The following is a 6,000-nucleotide window of genomic DNA, read 5'->3' as shown; positions in this document are numbered from 1 at the left end:
ATATACTCTGTCACAGGTACAACAATCAGCTTTACACATTGTGCTCTCATACATGACAATCCACACACACACACACACACACACACACACACACACACACACACACACACACACACACACACACACACACACATGCCCACCCACAAACATGCACACTTGCCCAAGCATACACACGTGCATGCGCGCACTCACACACACCTGCTTTCCAAAACATTCACAGCCCCCATGACCAAACACAGAAAGTGGCAAACCTTCCCAAGTCCATCACAGGCCTCACATCCACTGAAAGCATCCATGCCTCAAGATGGCAGCCATCATCATGAAGGACCCCCATCACCCTAGTCACAAACTCACAGGCAGATGTGACAGAAGTCTGAAGTTCACCTCCTCTTGGGTCAAGCACATTTTTTTATCCAACATCTATCAGATCTCTGTACCCTAACCACAAACTACACCAGGATCTGCAAAATATACTTTTGTACTATTGAATGTTGCTTTTCTTCTTGCACTAACTGTGATTACTTATCTGCCTGTTATTTTGTACTTATAATCCCTTTTTATATCTTGGCATATTGTGGTAATCACATATACATTATTGTTAGTATCTTACGTACCTGTTTGGTTGCCATGTAAGAATTGCAGTGCATCTGTACATTGGACATGCATGCACTTTCATTACTCATGGTTATCCAGTTTATCTCTCCTCCCCACCCATTTTTTTGTCTCTCAACCAGACACTCAATCCATTGGGTTCTCTATCCCCTCTCCTCCCACCCATTCGAATTTGTCCACCATCCCTTCCCTATCTGGTTCCACTCTCACTTTTCATCAAATTCTGTAACGCGCAGTCCTATATTTAATTCACCTCCCAGCCAATCCCCAGCCTTTTCTCCTCCACCCAGCTCCATATAAATTTCCTCACTTGGATCCAAACATTGCTTGCCAACTCCTGTTCCACTCTTCCCTTTACACTCACTCCCCTCTACTCTCTCAGTCCTGGTGCAAGATCTCAACTACCCCTATATTACATCATAGAGCAGCAGTAATTGAAATTCACCAAGACAATGGAATCTTCAAAACAATAATTCTAATTAATAACTATTAATAATCTAACATCTCACTTGAACCTAAACTTAAGCCAACTATGTGTAAAATGTGTGCGTGTGTGTGTGTGTGTGTGTGTGTGTGTGTGTGTGTGTGTGTGTGTGTGTGAGTGTGTGTGTGTGTGTGTGTGTGTGTGTGTGTGGGTGGGTGAATGTGTGTGGGTGAATATGTGTGTGTGTGTGTGTGTGAGAATGTGTGTGTGTGTGAATGTGTGTGGGTGAATGTGTGTGGGTGAATGTGTGTGTGTGTATGTGTGTGTGAATGTGTGTGTGTGTGTGTGTGTGTGTATGTGTGTGTGTGTGTGTGTGTGTGTGTGTGTGTGTGTGTGTGGATTACCCAAACCATCACAGCTCAGGCACAATTCTGAAAAAAGTCATTTTCAAAGTTCAGTTTTAGAAATCTTGTGTTGAAACTAAGGATCTTTTAACTTATGTTCAGAAGAAATTAACACACACAGAGATTACTTCTACAGTGTTACAGTCAGTAGGTGAGACAGATTTCTCAAAACTCATGAATTCTTGTTGAGCTGCTTTCAGAGAAATGTTTCTTCATGCAAATGATTTTTCACAATTCCTTTCTTCCTTGCATAAAGGTTACAGAACTTATGACTTCCATGTTGTTTCCACAAACCCAGGCAAGTGTTAAATGAAAGAACTATCAAAATGGTCATGATCCAAATGCAAGAATTATCTTGTTTTCTTTACTCTGATACAGGTTAGTCAAAAGTGACTATTACAATGGCCACTGCAAATTACAGCTCTCCCCTGTCAAAGAGAAAAAGTAGAAGTGACTGTCTTCCCTGAAGTCACTTTAATTTCACTCTCCAGATGACCTGATAAATTAAAATGCTTTCTTGAAGTGCCTTAATCTCACGACTGGCTTAAGGAATACTGGTTCAGTTTCAATTTCCCCAAAGCCTGAGTCATATGGCAGGTGGTCCCTAATTTTAACAGGTGCCTTCTTTGTGCAAACATTCATTGTTTCAGCCTTTCAATTGAGAATAATAACAATAATTTATGGCTCTGAACTAAATGCCAGGCTATCTCCAAAATGTGGTTATCTATAAGTGTCTTTCCCCGATCCAACCTCAAAATAACTTTAATAAAAAGTAACACATAAAATAAAGATAAAGAATAACAGAAGCCTGCAACATCTCCTTCCAACTGAGAAAATGTTAAGCTTTTAAGAACAAACTTTTTTAACTGAAATCTACAATTTTCATTTTAAATACTATATTCTAATGTTATATCACATAACACAGACAAATATAACACTTTCAGCAACTTTTCAAATTTAACATCTTGAAAGTCAATCAGCAATTACATTATCCTTGCCTTGAATATGAGTTATCATCAAATCGTCTTCTTGTAAAATTAAACTCAGTTTAACAATCATATATTTTATTTTTCATTTTACTCAAAAATACTAAAGGATTATGGTCAGCATAGACAACAATTGGTCCCTGAGCAGTGCAAATGTAAGCATAAAAATGCTGCAAAGCCAGTGCAAGAGACAGTAATTCTTTATCTATAGTAGAATAATTCTTTGATATTCATTGAATTTCTTAGATAATTAAGCCACTGAGTGGTCCATATTATCACAATCATTCTTATGTAATAGCACTGCAACTGTAGTTTGATGACCAGCATCAACTGCTAAAGAAAATGCCTTGTCAAAGTAAAGTGACATAAGGACAGGTTTGTGAGATAAAATGGCTTTCATTGTATCAAATGCTTCCTGACAAATGGTTGTCCAAATAAACTTTTCCCTCTTTTTCAAAAAGTTACTCAAAGGAAGGGCAATATCAGCAAATATTTTACAGAACTTTCTAAAATAGCCTACCATTCCTCCTAACAGCTTTCTTACCCATGGGAATGGTTGTGACAGAGTATATAGATATGTTTTTAGGAGATAAACTGGGAAAGATTTGTTAGTGTAGGTCACATACAAATACTTTAAAACAGATCTGATTTGAAATACTGGAGCTCTGCTAATGCTAAATATATTGGCGTCATAGCTTTTGCAAGAGCTTTAGAAAGTGCTCAAGAGTCTTCACTAATGGATTGTTGTTTACAAAAAGGCAACAGATGAAATAGCTTGTCAGAGCCACAGACAGTCTGTAGGGGAACTTCCTGTTCTAAGAGGCAATGTAGTTTTGCAAGCAGAGAGAGTCAAACAGTCTTTTTCTCTCTGAGGGAGAGAGATAGACACACACACACAGAGATTACTTCTACAGTGTTACAGTCAGCAACAACAACTAGGACTGGAACAGGACAAGCTAGCAAGTTTATGGAAAAACCCCATTTGGAAGACGGGTTGTAAGTGCTTTGTTCAGCCTGGTCAAAATCCTTGTGGTTCATGCAAGAGGAGAGGACTGGCTGTCTAATGTTTCACTTGGAATAAGTGAAACAAAAAGGAACTCTGTGAGACCTGAAAGAAAGAGGCTATCATTTGGAGAACCCTGAGGGGACAACTTTCTTCGCCAAGACACTGAAGTGGCTGGGTGTCCAGCGTACAACAAATCTCTCTCTGAAAACCGACAAGAACCTTCCTGAGTGGTAGCCACTTACCTTTCAAGCACCAAAGCCTGGTGAACTTTATAAATGTTAAATTCTGTGCACAGTATAAGGATTGCCTGCAACCAGTGAACTTGGAGGAATGAGAAGTGAAATTGGTCTGTGAATCAAAGAACATTTCTGAACTTACACATACATTACATACACGTGCACTTAGAATTAGAAGGAGGTTAAGTTGGGTTAGTTAAGTCAATAATGATAAGTTAAAGTGTGATTCTGTTATCATGTTTAAAGATAATTAAAAACAACCTTTGTTTAAGTAACAATTTGTCTTGGTGAATATCTATTGCTGCTGTGTTTTGGGGTCCTCTGGGCTCATAAAATGGTAAACTCAGAAATCATCTGAAATTTATCCTGAACAGGCGCTAATTTTCCTTGACCAATAGCATAACCAAGATAAGTCACAGTAAATATATGTGCTTCCCAGATGTAATTCCTTGTAGCCTAACCATCAATATTAGCATCCATATGCTCTAACTCGTGCATCACATAATTGATCATTCTTTGGAATGTTCCTGGAGCATTCTTCATTCCAAATGTTAGAATATGGAATCCATATAAACCTGACAGGGTCACAAATGGAGAAATCTCCCTACCTCTCTCTGTTAAGGGAATATACTAGTAACCTTTTAATAAGTTCATCTTCATAAAACAACAGCCTTTCCAACCTTATCCATACAATCATCCACCATAGGGATAGGATAAGCACCTGTCTTTGTTACCACATTAACTTTCCTATAATAAGTGCAAAATCAAATTGTCCCATCTGTTTTAGGCACCAGGAAACAGGGGTAGAACGTCATTCTTGAACATGTATTCAATCTCCTAATCTACCAGTTTACACTTTTCAACATTCATTCGATAGGGATGTTGTCTGATAGGTTTTGTATTCCCAACATCATGACAAGCTATTGAAATTCTCTTAGGCAGAACTGGAAAGAAGTCCCTAAATTTTAAAATTAACTGTTTCATTTGTTCCTTTCCATGGGGATGAAGATGAGCCAATTTATCGTCCAAATTCTGCAAAAAACTCAAATTAGACAGGCAAGTGGGACCATGTTTTGTTTGAAGTGACCCTCGCAAGGGCCAGCTTCTGCTGCCCTCATGATCCCTAATCTCCTCATGTTTATCAACTGCCAACACCTCTGGAGAAGTCCTGCTTCTTGCTAAATATCTGGGCCACAAGGTCAGGAGGGAGTGTGTCTTCCACAAAATCCAAATTCTCAAAATAAAATCTTGACATGTTGACATGACATCTCTGCATTTTACATCTCCCATCAGGTGTTTCAACTATGTAGATTACTTCATTTACCTTAGACTAGTGGTTCTCAACCTTTTTTCTTTCCACTCTCATCCCACATTAATTAATCCTTGTACCATCGGTGCCCTGTGATTAGTCAGGGATTGCTTAAGGTGGGATGTGGGTGGGAAGAGAAGGTTGAGAATCACTGCTCTAAACCCAATTGTTACTGAAATATTTTGCTTGAGAAAAATTGACATTGGCCCATTTCCTTTGGAGTTATGAAAGCATGCACATAACGAGTCAATGAGGTACCATCAAAGTTTTCAAACTTCAACTTTCCATCACATGCCACCTTAAGCAATCCCTTATTTATGTGCCATAGGTGCTCTGTAAGGGATTGCTTAACCTTTGGGTGGAAAGAAACAGTTTGGAAACCACTGTTTCAATCATACCTCATGGACTCGTTATGTGTGCGGCTTCAGAACTCCAAAGAAAATGGTCCAATGACAATTTTTCTCCAGCAAAATATTTCAGTAACAATTGGGTCTGGAGCAATGATTCTCAACCTTCCCTTCCCATTCACATCCCACCTTAAGCAATCCTTTACTAATCACAGAGCACTGATGGCATAGGGATTACTTAAAGTGGTATGTGAATGGAAAGAAAAAGGTTGAGAACCATTGGCTTAGACTCTATCTCATTCAAGCCTGAAGATTTTGCCCTAAGAGGATTGGAATTTGTTGGAAAAAGAATTAACACTTTATCCCCGGTTTAAAAATTTTCTTTCTTTTTCAATAATTTTATTAAAATTGAAATTTCACATCCAAAAATACAGATATATATTAAAATTCAAAAGGATACATTACACTTAAATCAAATCATTTCATCCAATGTACTCCACATTTTAATCAAACACATTATATTGTATAGATATGTTATTATTTTATTATATAAATAGAAGGAAAATCCAAATTCACCACCAAGAAAGAAGCAGTTTGGCCAAAAAAAAGAAAGGGATGATAGAATTCTTATCAGATGGTAAAGTTGTCTCTGCAATGAAGTTAACAGTCATTGATG

Source organism: Narcine bancroftii, chromosome 6 (genome assembly GCF_036971445.1).
Source record: "Narcine bancroftii isolate sNarBan1 chromosome 6, sNarBan1.hap1, whole genome shotgun sequence".
NCBI lineage: Eukaryota > Metazoa > Chordata > Chondrichthyes > Torpediniformes > Narcinidae > Narcine > Narcine bancroftii.
Note: the sequence above shows the minus strand (reverse complement) of the source record.